The 15,508-nt window shown below is 36.9% G+C and overlaps 1 protein-coding gene across 5 annotated transcripts in view; it reads left to right on the top strand.

The window, feature by feature from the left end:
- LOC110384536 (semaphorin-2A) overlaps positions 1-15,508 on the top strand; it is a 284,393-nt gene that overhangs the window by 208,945 nt on the left and 59,940 nt on the right. The window lies entirely within an intron of this gene.

Genomic DNA, 15,508 nt, shown 5'->3' with positions numbered 1-15,508 from the left:
AAAATATGAAAGTACCACAACTTACTTCCAGTCGCAACTGGTCCTTCTGTTTAAGCAATTTGCCTAAGCTACTGGCTAAATGTTTTCCTTTTCGAAACTCACACAAAACAATTTCTCACAGAGTCTGCTCTGTCCATTTGGTATCCGGAGGAGCAAGTTTAACTCCAAACAATAGTTAAGCAACAAAGAAAGTTGCGGAGTGGCGTGCTGCGGCCGAATGGTGTGTGAGAACCGACTTACGGTCCCTGTACGTGTGCGCCCCGAGTGCTCAGTAATCAGCACAAACAGACCCCGCTTACAATGTTATCTCTTCTCAACTAACAACTATTTTCATGCTAATATTTGTCTAGACCATTTCTTTTGCACTTATTTGTTTCAGAGACACTTTTGAAACTAAAAGGACTGGTGTTTGTGTAGCGAGGCACGTTTCGAGATGAAAATCCTTACGCTTTGAATACCAGTTCCAACGTTTTACTGCATAAAACATTCTGAGCAGGTGTTCCGAAAATTGTCTTGTATGAAAAATTTTGCTTATTCGTCTTGTTTTACAATAATTTTTGCGGTAAGCTTTGGAATTTATAAAATAAGTTATTCAATAAATATCGAATCTGAAAACGGCTTTACATATTGTGGTTATAGACAAACATAAACTTTACCAAATATTGCAATTACATGCAGTATGCAACTAACGCAAGGAAAAAAATGGAAATACGCTTTTGGTTTTTAGAAAAACCCAAACCCTAAATTACAAACCTACAAATACTTCGATACCTAAGTATATCTTGTAAACTTTCTCTGTTAAGCAACTCTTAGAATTTTCCCCGTATCGGTGTTGTTCGCGCGAGGGTGCTGATTTATTTGCGGGTATGAGGCGTGAAGCAAATGAACTGCCCGTGTAGCGAGATGTACGGCGGGACCGCGCCGTAACTACGCGGAGGCGGCGCCTTAGATCACACGGGAAAGCTATGTACGGAATATCTTAAAACATGTGTAACAATTTTCGCAGTACGCCGTGAGGTGAACGTGAAATGCTGTAGTTAATATTTGAACGTGAGCAGCTAATGTCGGTCTGTAGTACGTGTCAGGCGTTAGTGGAATTATTTTATCGACGTCTGTAAAACTAATGGTAGTTCAAACGATGTTGCCGAGTAAGCAATAAATATAGGCGAACTTTTATAAAAAATAAATTTAAAGAACCCAGTCAGGTACTTGTAGATAGGGTTTCAGTGACAATTTGTCTATATTCGCGTTGTACAGAGACAAATAGTGGCAGTACACTAATTCGTTATCCGGAGCAGTTTGTCACAGGCAAACACATTAGCGAGTGTGGCGGGCCGGCGACTTGGCTTGCGGTCGAAGCCTCGTCCGAATTCCTCTCACCAAAACTGTCATCACCGACCGACGATTAGTCAAGCTGCTAAGTGCTCCTTCCCGATTGTTTTTCTCTTTGCAAGCGTCGGAAACTGTAATTTATGCGACTTTGCAGTTCCACCACAGCGTCGAAATTTGCAATCGGCGTAGATCCCAGCAAAACCGAAGGTTTATTTATGGCATGGAGAGTTAACTTTTGAACTGAAAGTTCTGCGGGTGCAGCGGTCGCCAGACCTTTTTTTGTTTGCAGTTGTTACTGACTCCGAGGAATATAGTGTTCTGTGTTCACATATATTTTAAGTCCAATACTTTTTACTATCGCCTTATTTTGTTTATGTTCCTCGTATAAAGTTATTTAGTTCAGTAGTCTCCGTCAGAATTTTCAACAACAACTTATATCTAAGTTTAAGAGGGGAATTGCGTTTGGGTATTGCGCTTTTTTCGTGCGTGAACAAACATTTATAGTTTGTAAAAAGAACATCATTAAAATCTCACACATCTTGCACTTCATAAAAAAGCGAAAACTGTTCTTACAAACAAAAGCACCATACACTAACGAATCCGAAGGTGACAAAGTAACAAAAATAGCCGCGAAAATAAACTGCGACAATCCGTAGACAAGAGTGCCCCTTGTTTTGTGCAACTGTTTGCTCTGTGTATTGACAAGCAATGTTTTCTCTAAAAGAGGTTCAAGTAAACAGTATTGGAGTGAGGGCGACGACGTGATTGCGCCAAGGAAGCTCCTACACTTTGTTTGTATAATCCCTTGCCTTTGATTAGCTACTTCTAGTTTCATCGGTGTAAAAGGACCGAGGAAAGTAGGGTTTATTCTGTTTATTTAATTTGTTTGACCCAGTTCTTATGTACCTATTTATCAAAACCTTTCATGTTGGTTTTATTTACGGAGTATTTTGTTGAGTAAATAATAAATTATTTTATGTTTGAAAGATTTATTTTATTTTGTGATACCCAACAAAAATATATCTTTGAATCTACTATAGTAACCGAAATAAATTGCAATGTTGAGACTTATATCAAGCCTGTTGTCTACCTAATCATTGTTAAAACAATAAACAAATAGTTAACTTAAGTGTGTATTGGACAATAATAAACTAACTTTGATTGATTGTTGTCTAGTCATTACTTTTAACTTAAAAATAAAATAACATAAGTAGAAAATCTCTCTTGAAATTCTAATTCGCCGTTCAGGATTTCAAGATCGATTTAAAGAAATAAGTTTTCGAAAGTAAAGTTTCAGTTAGTCAGTCAAACAAGACCACTTCTCTGCAAGTTTCGTTTCAATTGATATAAATGGAAAACTCTTTTTTGTCTCTAAATCTTGGCTAGATACGGGACGAGGTCGTAACACTCGATCTTCATTCGCTCGAGTCATCGTACTCGTTTCAATCTTTGATTTATACTCCTCTCTATCATCAGATTGCCTCTAGTACTAAATTGCCGTTGTTAATGTAAATATTTCATATCAATATCAATGGATGTAGATTCTAGTAATCTGATCCAGGTATTTATTGCGTTGAATGGAGGAAAATAAACACTACCAAGTTACAGTATGAAAGATTTATATACTTTTTGCTATTTAATTTCAAATTTCGAATTTTGAAGTATGATGATTTTTTTGCAGTAATAAAAACGCTTAGTAATATTTTTAACCAGCCTAATTTTAGCAATTTTTAATGTAATTGCTACATGTAAAATAAATTTTCAATAAATAGAAAAACAGGATTACAGTTTAGAAAATGAAACTCACGGTAGTCAGGGGCCACTATGAAGGGTGGATTAGCTGGTCGATAACGAACCGAACTGTTCAAATGACAACTTCTAAATTCGTATCTTGTTCGTTCAATTCGTAGTTTGTGATTGAAGTTGAGTTTCTATTTATAATGTCCTGATACTGAAACCATGGAGGTCTAGAATTACGTCTTTGCCGCTTTATTGATGGTTTGTTTCAGTTAGTTTTTCAATCTTGATTCAGATTTGCATAGAGTCCATATATTCTATCGTATTAAAAAGTTTTTTACTGCTAAACATACCAGTCTGCTATTGATGTACTGAATGGGGTTACGAAGAGGAGTAGGCTATGTCAAAATGTAAGAAATACTTTAAAGATCTTTCTTTGCCACAGTCATTAATCTTATTCAAAGTATAATGACTCAAATCGTGACAAAGTTAGTGGTGGTATCTTATAAATGCTGCAAGCTAAACTCTATTGCAATATAAATTGACTTATCCTAGGCTGTGCCTTGAGTGCATTAGGGTCAACTAGTTTAGCCCAAGATAATCTAGTTTATTCTTGTATGAATACAAAGTTGCTCGCTTTGAAACGAGAAGAGGTTCATTTTTTTGTTGCTAAATTGAAATATGTTAATCTGGGTGGGCGCTTAGAATATAATTTAATGGTAAAGTTGGCAGTTTTTAACTAAATACTGGTAATGCTAAGAAATAAGATGTTTTTTTTTTAAGGGAATTTACCCCATCAATTATCTCCGATAAACATTGTTGTACAATAAGACCCCTTTTTGTCGGAATGTCGCCAAATCTTGACCGGATTGTGTTTTCGTAGTTGCATCCCCATGTTTTTATACCCGCAGGCTTGTTTTGTTACACACCATACTATCTGTGTTCAGTATTCGTAATTACAATAGATTACAAAGTCCCTTGTTTATTTGGTAAACTCTTACATTTGCCGTTCTTGGATTTAATTCCAATTAGATGGCTAGATTTGTTTAGTGCTGATGTGTCCTTAGATGTTGATCTACTTAAAATATTTTAAGGTACTTTTTGATACAACATTTTTTGAGAAGCCACATAAAATTGAAAATTGCGGTTTCACCCCAAAATTCTCAGGTGGTGACGCATTTTCTACCCCTTGAAGTTACTTAGCAACGTAAAACTGATGGCTTTTAAATTTTATGTGCGTACATAAATCGTGACAGGCTCTTACAGGTAATATTACGGACAATTTAATTATTGATTTATATTTTATGTCGTTGCATGTTATATCATAACATAATGATAAGGTACATAGACACAAGTGTTAGGTAATACTGGGAACAAAATGGCTGCCACTAGTATTGCACATAGACTCCACTCGAGAACTATGTAAAACTAAACATCGTATGACGCTTGAAATATAAAAGAGTTGAGAGCTTAGATCCTCCCACCTCTCAGGGGCAACAATTAAAACATAAGGGCTGGGGGTGAGGGAGTAACTACTGAGTGGAAGCGATGACGGTTCTCGCGCTTCCGACGGCTTGTTACACAACACAAAAATACATACTTGGCTAGATTATGTCTCGTCACGTTCGCGTTTCAAATTGAAAAAGTTCGCAGTTAATATTTCTAAAGGGTTTTCCATGCGTTTTGAAATAAAATACGAATGTGAGGGTGAATTTTTAATTTACACTTACCACTTGATCTTTGATGATGTTTTATAATAATAGTTTTGACTTCTGTTTTGTTTATCGCGTGTAGGTTGTGCTTGGTATGAAGTGAGTACATGCATGTATTAGGTATAACTTACAATTTGATGAATTAACCATTTTAGAGCCATAAAGCCAGAAAATAAACATTTCCCCGTGACTGTGTGAATAAAATCCTTACGAACAAAAATGCTACATGTTAAAACTTATTCGATAAATTCAGACTTCTATCTAGTTCCCATACACATACGTTTTCTTAAGTACAACTAAAGCTTACAAACAAAAACGACTTCAAAGCGTAGGGGAGGTGCAGCTAACTCTCGGCTTCCTAGCGTTCTGCTCCGGTCGGATTTAGTGCTGCCACGTCAAACAACAAAAGTTTATCGTATGTACTACTAAAACAATGAATCCGATGTATGTAAAACGAAAGGGGTGTCGCCGCCACGATAGTTCTCATGACGGCCCACCGATGCGGAAGGAAGCCGCACTCGAGTTTTTTTCAAAATGGCCGTCTGTCAGACGTCATTCTGACGCGCGAAACAAGAAATTCAATATGGCGGCGTAAAAGGGGTTTGCAAGTTGTTTTGGCGGGCTGCGGGCTCTCGTCATCGAAACCCGAACATTAAGATCGTTAGGTTAGTCGTTACGATTGATTGAACAATAGTTATCCCTTTATAGGTAGGCAAGCATTCCTTTGTTATATTTAGAGAGGAACAGCCCCGATGTGAAATTGGAATATTTGAAAAATGGTTTGGTTACTATTTTAAGTCAAAGTTGTATGCGAATGTTAGATACGAACTTCATTTACCTATGTAAGATAAAAACACTTCAAAGGCGAAAAGGGCAAGTTGAATCTGGACTTCATCTCTTAAAAAAGAACCCATAAAAGAACTCATTAAAAGTCGAGTTGTAGCCTCCAGCACATTCGCCGCAACCTTTGCCATTTTGACACAAGAAACAAAGCCTACATTTTCCATTCGCGCTTTTCATTTGACCTAGAACCTTTTTATCACACGAGAGTTTCTCGGACTGTAGTGTCAAAACGGCTTTTTCTCTTAAATCAAAGTGAAGCAGCTCTCAGGCAGCGGGCTGGGCAATATGAAACAGGTCGAGGCGAGTGATCCGCACTCCAAAGGGCCCGTGCGGCCGTCTCAGATGTCGCTCAGAGAGCCCATTCGCGCGGCTCGGCCACACCCTCCACTCGACTCGCACATAAGCCTACGAGCGGCCCGCTTTATTTATTATGTACAGCCATTAACGCCACTGCCATCATGGCGGCGAGTTTTTCAATTTTTAATTTCCCTCTTACCGCGATGGCGACACTCGACAGCCGCTTCCCGGATTGACACTTAAGTTGTAACTCATTGCGCCGACAGTTGCCTACTGACGACTTAATGAGTGTCTACAACGGAAAGAAATTGCTTTTTCATAAGCTGTTTTCAGATTGTTTGATGTAATTCGAAATGCTAAGAATACTTTCATCAATGGAACTCATATTTTAGTTCGTCTCAGCCGCAGCATCCTTAACATACGCCAAATCTACGACACAGTACAAATTGTATGAAACTTTTGATAAAATGCAAACAAAACAAAACGGAACCACATATGCGGTACGAAGAGCTTCCTATTTTTAAATCATGATCATGTACTATGATCCTATTTACCTAAAGGTTGACGTCATCAATGAGAAAAACTTTCCAGCGATAATCTCTTTACCGCGTTTGTATTTTGTTTCAGAACACTGTAAACCGATAAGTCCATTTTATCCACATACGATTTCTTTGACACGTGTTAATTCTAAATACGTAAGCACATAGGTGGTTAATGTTTTGTCGCTCGTATCGAATACGGCTTCTCTGTACCCCCTAAATACGAACCCAAAAGTTTTGTACAAACTAAGGCTTCCCAAGCTACCTGTCTCAAAATGGCGCCCATTCTTCGAATGCTCACATTTCAACAATAGTTACTGTACGACAATAGAAGAAATCTTGTTAGAAAACTTTGCAAATAAAACGGTGTTACTAATAGGATCTTAGTTGTTAGTTTCGGTTTGTGCCGATAACAGTTAAACGTAACGGCGACGTAAAGGGCCGGGAGTCCGGCGGGCGGTCGGCCACAACTATCCGCACCGAATGTCCGTCCGGACCTACCCCAGACAAGTTCCCGCTGCTGATTCCGCAAATTTATTTCATTAAATTTAATTCTAAACTCTCAAGGGCCGCCTGGGAATTCGGTCAGAGGCAAACGAGTTAAAGTTCACGAGTACCTACTTGGCAAATTAATCTTAAGGGAGTTTCGATGTTATCCTGCTCCGTGGACTTGAGTGCGCTAAGTCTGTCGGACGTTATAAATTAACAAACCCTCGCCGGTAATTAAGCGGAGGTGTGCTTCACATCGAGTTTAACGAACAAAAATTCAATTAACCCAAATTGTGTTAGAACAATTTTTCAACACAGCATGGTCTATTTACATATCTGGTAAATTTAAATCTGTCGAGCCCTGGCGGCCTGTCTTCGTAACGCGATTTTAAAGCTCTTCTTCATAGAAAAATATTTTCCAGCCAATTTGATTACAAAATGTTGAGCTCCTTATTAAACTGGGAATTTGAAAAATTATTAATTTATTAAAAATAATTTATAAACAGCGCTGACGACATAAAAAATAATGACATGCTCCTTAATTAAGAGCCCATAAAATCTGGGTCTCAATAAAGTTGTAACAATTTTATTATAGGTCTGAGCAGATTGATACATTTTTTTAATTAACATTTTTTCTCTTTTCAGGTAAGACATCAATTACAAATAAAAATACGAAAGCAACCACACAAGGTAATGTAATGAAATAATAACTAAGAGAGGCCAACATTTTAATGAATCTTGTTTATTAAAGTAGTAGATCTTAATTAAAATAAACCTCTAGAATTACGACGGACTCACGCAGTCTAATCTTGCGACTTCGAATTAACACGTAACGCTTCAAATTGGGTAGGTATTTATACTTCGCCTTTATAAGTTTATCGTCTACCTAATCACATCTTTATTATTTTGAATTCAAATATTAATTTATTTATTTATGCTCTTTAACGAGTCGACGGTCAACAATCTCAAAACGCGAACCTATGACCATAGCTAGCAAATTCATCCTTATTCTGTAAATTAAAACAGAAAATTCCGGTAATAATCCTGTCAAATGAAAGACTGTACTAATTTCATAATTAACACTTAAATGTCTATTAAAATTCGTCAAATGAGTCGCGTCTTCATTTGCATATTTAGCAACGCTGGTGAGTTTCAGGCGAGCTAATGCTGTCGGTTCATTTCCTAGGAGTCCCTCGGTGGCCGTACGTGCACCGGTTTTACTCACTAGCCCACGATATGGAATTAAATGTTGATTAATATCGTGCATTTTAGGGCCGCGCTGCGCTAAGGCCGGGAAAGCCATTCAGGTGTTCAATTTAGAGGCACTTTGCAACTAAGAAGTAGTTAATAGTTCCCCGTCTAGTGGATAACAGCTGGCTTGCAAGTTACCTGAGAGTCCTTCGATATGACGGGGTTGTGCGACAATTTCGTATATCATTTTGATCTACAGTCGTTTAAATATTAGAAACCCAAAGTAATATACAAAACAACCTACTGTTTATTGAATTACAAAGTAATTTTCTCCATAATAATTTCAACAAATCGTACAATAACGATTAATCTCGTTTTACCAGACTCGAACAAAATGCAAAAACAGTTATGTATTTAACTGGAGCAAAACAAAAACTAGTCATATTGAATTTTATTGGCCGGAGTACGTTAGCAATAAGTCACGCAAGCTCGCAATAAAATATGCCTTTTTTATGAAAAAATGAAATGAATGTATTTCTGCGTCGCTGCAAAATTTCGTACTGCGCTGTACGCAACCAGCGCACCCAGCCTATCGTTATGATTTGCCATTTGGACGAAACTAAAATATGTAGTAATTCTCATAGAGTGTGTCTGGTCCCTAAGGGGCCTGTCCTGTCAATCAGTCGGCAGTCACTCCACAATAGCTGATCCAATAAAATATTTACAAACCTAATCCTGTGTGGCCGCGAATCCATTATAAATGGCCTTTTATAAAAGTTCGCCCTATCATATTGCCCTGGGGTGGCGTTTAATAAGGCGCTTTTACCTCGTAATCGTTACTTATTGATGTTCGTATGTCTAGACGCGTTCGGTTTTCCTCCTAGTTTTCCAGTATTTGCTGTCACGAACCCATGAATTATTCGTCGTTACTGCAATTTCACGTATGTACGTGCATCAATGTCGGAGATTGTTTTAATGATAGTTATTAGTTCCCTGTTGATGGACACGAACCATTCAAACAAGTGAAATTGTAGTAAAGTTTTCAAATTGAACGGCAAAGTAATGTTTTCTGCTAAAATATTAAGTGATGGGACAGATTTTTGTGTGTTCGGCCATTTCATCGTTGATCATTGTCAAAAAGTAAATTGATGTTTGACAAAGTGAAGTCACCGTTAAAGTTAAGCTGGGGAAGCTTTTAAGGATAATTAATGTGCACTGAATTTTGAACTTTGGAAGAAAATTGGTGGCCGATTATAATCATATTTTTTACGTAAATGCGATTTACTTATAATATGACTTTTCCTTTTTTATCAATGTTTTAAAGTAAGCTGTCAAAAGTAGATATTTAAACAGTAACTGAAGTTTAAAGAAAGCGAAAACTTAATGAAATAATGTTTTTATTATTATGCTGGACTCACAGGTAAAATTCTATTACATTCAAGTTGATTGCATTTATTACTATAACAAAGGAATAAAGATACGAATCGGCTAGCTAAATTAACTCAAAAACAAATTTTATTTTCCCTTAGACCTGGCTATATTTTTATGCTATCCACCAAGGTAGAAGCTTTTAACAATCTCACTGTGATGGTGCTATCAAGATAAAGCCTAAACATTGGGGAACCACGCGAATGCTTACTTTAAAGGGCTATTTTCAATTTTCGTATAAGCCCGCGAAAATCCCTTCGTAGCCCGAAAATCCTTCACCCCTAATCTTAAAGTTCGGTCTTTGTGAGCAAATGTCGTGCTATCAGCTCTCCTCAGAGTAAATAACGAGTTGAAAAATGACAGTAATAACTATCGGGGATAATGAGTGGGGCGGAATGCCCTGAGGAATACATGGGGTGCACCAAATGTTGCAGCGAGCGCCATCGCACTGCCGCAAGGTAAACAAACCTTTGCCGGCGGTTTTTCCGCTGTTCCAATATAAAATACGTGCTCCTGACGTTTTTGGTCATACCACCTTTTATTTTGATTTCACGGAACTACAATTGAATAATTGTTGTATGGTGAAATCTTTTATTTTTTGTTTTTATTTGCCGAAAAACTTACCTTCTAAGCTATATTCAAAGTTTTAATTTTAAAATAAACTTTGTAATACTTTTCGCCAGTCAATTGATATGCTTTAAACTGGCAGCGGGTTAGCGCTGCTTAAAATTTAGTGACTTTTAGAGACTCGAGTTTAGTTACCTATACCAAAAGTATGTAGAAGAATTGCATATCCTAGCCAAAAATCACGTGAAGTCAGCAACATGGTCCACAAAGCATTCTTATCAGAACGGCTCATTTCCACTCAATCCTGTTTCACGTGCCATCATACACGACACCGGGGATTGAAGCTTTTTAAACTCTTGACGCGAGGGGAGAAACGAGCGCGAATTTATCAAAAGTCCCGTGTTCTTTCCATTAGCAACATCTCAGATTGTCGGAGTTGTGAGCGAGTGCGTGTTGCGCGAATAATGATGTAATATACGCGAGACGATGTAATGACGCCTTTTGATGGTGCCTCCTCATACCATCATTACAAAAGTCACCATGACTACACGGTGCTTATGTGGAATAGGATATTATGGTCGTGATACGTTTACTTTTTCATGGAACTTGATAATGAGCCATTCACACAATGTTCCAGATAAAAGACGTTAAGACATGTAAAGAAATCTCAGGCTGATTAAATTTTCACAATATAAGAGGCGCCAATTTTGAAGGAAAATTGGTCGTGGGTGCTGAAATGGAATACAATATTAAAATACATTTTGTGAAATTTTAATTTTCACGGACAAAACAAGTTTGCAGAGGCACAAAAACCCAATTAAAATTGTTTGCGAATGGCTGAGTAAATCCGAGCAAAAATTGCTGCTACGCAAATAAGGACTAGGTAAGCTTCTTCTCAATTTAGGTTCATAATAAGATATTCATAAAGATGTTCCGGCGTAACGACAAAAGATGGTGAGGAGACAAGCTCGCTTTCCAACTAAAATGTTAAATTACAAGAAGCCAAGAGACTTATCCGCGACGGGAACAATGGAACCCACTTCGTTGCAACTGTTCTATGCGAATAAATAAGTATCATAAAATTAAATAATCTTAACCAAATTGAAGCGTAAGTAATTAATTTTGAATCTACTTTCAAAGAGGCTCTTCAAAGTATTAAGTTAATACTTTAACATTTTAATAATGTTGAATGTGTGAAAGTTAAAGTCGCTTAGATATCTCACATATTCTGTAAGCGTATATGATAAGATACAATTTTATTTTATTTTCTACTTCGTTGCTGCAGGTAAATAGTCTAGCAGTATGTCTATAGAGATTTATAACTTGGGATTAATTTCAAAGTTTTTCAACAAACGTAAATCAGAATTCAGATATGGTTGGGTTTGATGGCAGCTAAGTCCAACGGGCTTTCTATTACTAATTAATATTGGTATTTAACAAGATAAAAAAATTAACGATTTATTCTTTGAAACGTTATCCCAAGCCTTTGAATAAGGTACAACTTACCATATAAATACCTGATTTATATTTTAATAATTATGATAGCCGACCCCAAACATGATAGTTGTTGATCCAAAATGAATCCGGAGCAATTTAATACCGAAGACGTTTAATCGCGACTCTTCGACCCCAAGACATGAAAATCTACTCATTTGTCAGGGTCCCCCTACCTTCGCCCGTCAGATGAACATATCGAATATCATTTGAAATTAATCAGGCCACCTTGCCATCCCTTATACCTCAGACGTCATGGGGCGCCTTATAACTGTTTTGCTTGTCATTCTATGTATGACATTGTTGTAAACAAAGGGACATTGATTTTATTGTTATCTCAGAATTCTATTTTCGGCTCTTTGATGTACGTCTATTATTAGTTCGTCTTTATTGACTTTCTTTTTGTGTTCATTAAAGAATTTGATAAAAGGGTGACTTGGGTCAATAGAACATAAATTATGTAAGTTTAGTTAGATGCTTATATTATATTGTGTATTAATAAATATCAATTGATTAACACATGCTAGCCTCTTGATGATGTTAAATCAACCGTAGACTTAGAATAATTTGTTTCATGTACCATTTAACCTTCCAACCATACCTTTCGTTTGTACCTACGGACTTGTATCAAATTTCAGAGCAAGTATCATACTTCCGTATCTCCACTTAGACGGCTTACATCCCAGACCCAGATCATTTTGATCCGGCCCCTCCTCGTATTAATATAATCTCAAGAAAGCTTTATTTTATACTCCCCCCCCGTCGACAAAAGACAGCAAATGTATTGCAGTTATAAGTCAGACGAATTAATCCCTATCACTTGACAATAAAATGAAAGTAACATCACAAGAAGTTAATAGAAAATTTATTATTGTCTCCAGGAGATTTTGGGATTAATATTTGAACAGCTTCGGTGACGTCATATTGTGGACCCTTCATAATTTAGTTTTGCTGTTTGTTTGCTCAATTAAATGCCTTTTGTTGAGGTTCTGAGTACCGTTTTCACTCACTGTTACATGCTGTGGATCGTTTCCAAATATCGAAGTTCATTTCAGATTAAAGTTAATTTTTGGGAGCACTATAATCATGACTTCGTATTCGGTCTTCAAAAGCTAGTTGATGTCAAGTTTATAATTTACTAGCTGGTGCCCGCGACTTCGTCTGCGCAGGTTTAGTATTTCGAACAATATGTTTACAAATTGTAGCCTATGTGTTATTCTGATGTATAAGCTATATTATTGTAAAGTTTCATTAAAATCCATTCAGTTGTTTTTGCGTGAAAGAGTAACAAACATCCATACATCCATACATCCATACATACAAACTTTCGCGTTTATAATATTAAGTAGGATCTAGTCAATGCCCGATATCAAATATTCAGCTACCCCTGTAACAAAATATGGAATATCAAATTTATGTTTTCCTATCCCATCTATATCTCCTAATTCAGTTGAAATCTCATCAAGGGTAAGTTCAGTGAAATAATTTTCCGCTATTCCGCCTCCTTATTGCCCAGTGCACCGCGGACCACATTTCAAACAAATTGAAAATCAATTTAACGAAGGGTCCCTATGAAATAGGCGGGCGACGTCTCAAAGAGGAACAGATCGGAAATATACTACGTTGATAGAGCGAGAGCGATGATATTGCTGTACTTTATCGTTTTGATATGAATTACGAAGCCAATTAAATGTTCCTATAAACAGATATGTATGTGTAGGAACTATAGAATTTACCACAAAGTACATTTAATACTTTAAATATCCTGTTGTATTGTATCGCTTCGCTCTTCATTTGTTGGAGTCGTACCTTATTGTCACGTGGGACATAACCTATCAAAGGAGGGGAAGAAATAGGAAAATACATCACCTTAAAGCGAGTAGGGAAGATTCATATCAAGCAGGAAATTCGAATCGCGTCTCGCCTTCGAGCAGTCGATTTTTTGGAACCACCTTTCGCTTTCACATATGGACTCCTGATTCATGAGTTTTATCTACCATGAAATGCGTGCCTAAGAATTGAATATTACCGGCTTGTCTCCGCGCCAGAATTAATGGTAACGAGTATCGATTCTATTTCGTAGGGTTGTACAATTTATTCGCACATTGGTGCAAAATAAATCGCACTTGTTACAAATAAATTATATATTACTTAGTACAATAGTTGAACGAACTTAGTTTGGTAGTACCTACAGTTTTATTAAATTAATTGGAACTTAAAGTAGGCCGAATAATATGCCTACAAAAATAAGCAGGTTTCTGCTGATAAAAGTAAATCGCAGAAAATAGCTGAGATTTCATGGGATAGAAACTGCAACAATGATAAAATGATCCGGATAATAGTGGGGCTCCACTACAGAACGTCTTTTACATACAAATGGCTTCGAAGCACAATATTTAATCAAATCTACGCTATTATTTCCTACATAAAAACAAATGCACCCGCTACTACTTTGTATTCAGTATCTCAAATTGAAGATAGTGTCAATAAAAAATGCAACAAACTTAGGGCTGGAGGTGAATAATACAGTCGAGATATAACTCAATTTTCCGCATAAAAATTGGCATTCTTTTGTATGTACAGTTAGTTGATTCGCGCGCCCCATCACAACGATACAGCGATTATTATTACGTTCGAAAACCCATCAAAAGTTACAATTGAAAAGTTAAAGTATTCCGGGTGGGACGGTAAGCCTCCCCCGTCTATCTACAAATGAGTTTGGTGTAGGAATATTCTTTTGTGTACACACCACGCGCCGTGCAGTCACAGTTGTACGCTTAATTATGTTTGATATTTTTAGTATTCCGTTTGAAATAAGAAAGCAATTTTCATTTTAATATTCTGCGAGTGAACTATTTAGAATGAGTTTTATTTGACCTTCCTAGTTTATTAAAGTCTTGTTTGTGTTTGCTTGGTTCTCGGATATGCAGTGTGACAGAAGACGTGATGTAGGACTCTTCAAACTTAACTGAATATAAAGCAGCAAGTCGTAGTGCGTTTTATTTTCCTCGTTGAACTAACTTTATAAACCCTACAATCGATAGAACATCTACTAGGTGGAGTTTATCTCGTTCCGCGCTGCATTCCAAAACAATTTTATTAAACTTTTCTCCCGCCTCGGCTATTGTTGGCGCGGCGGGCCTCGGTGCAACTTCCCTAAAATTCTTTTCTGTATACTTTTTTCTAAAAACAAATTACCTTACCCTCCTTGCAAGCGCACCTTAAAACACGAAAGCACCGCCCTGAATAATTAATACAATGGTAGGTTTAAATTCGTCCAAGTGTCAACTTTCCCCTAACTTTTTAAAATACGACACCATCAAAAGTGCGGTCTAAGTTGACGTCTAGACCTTTTATCTCGCCGAGGGCTGTTTATTTAATTTTGCTTATTTTATTGGGACTGACAATGATTTAGGAAAACTTTTACCGATGGGGATGCGGACTTTTTGAAGATACGGTACGGTACATACGTATGTAAGGGTGTTCGTTTGATCCTGATTGACGAATTTATCCTGTCCATGTAAATAAAATTTGATGCAAAGTTTTTCGCGAATGTCTTAAGCTGCCAAAACAAATTTTGACATCTTGGGGTGAATCGAATTATTGGTAAACTGAATGCATGTAGCGCAGGGAGTAACGTTTAAACAAGGGGTACTAAAAATGTAAACATGTATATTTTCGTACGTAAGAGGTGACGTCGGAGGTACTATTTTTAAAGAAATATTAAGTTTCTTACCGATACAGTGAAGAAAATTTTACACATAATTATTAATCCATATGATGCAATAGTTTCCAAGAAACACATACGAACATGACGATTAAATGGACTTAATAAACATGATTAAAAAGAACTGCTTATCTTCTCTCATCACTTGTACT

Source organism: Helicoverpa armigera, chromosome 16, assembly GCF_030705265.1.
Source record: "Helicoverpa armigera isolate CAAS_96S chromosome 16, ASM3070526v1, whole genome shotgun sequence".
Classification (NCBI taxonomy): domain Eukaryota; kingdom Metazoa; phylum Arthropoda; class Insecta; order Lepidoptera; family Noctuidae; genus Helicoverpa; species Helicoverpa armigera.
Note: the sequence above shows the minus strand (reverse complement) of the source record. Positions and strands in the feature narration are given on the sequence as shown.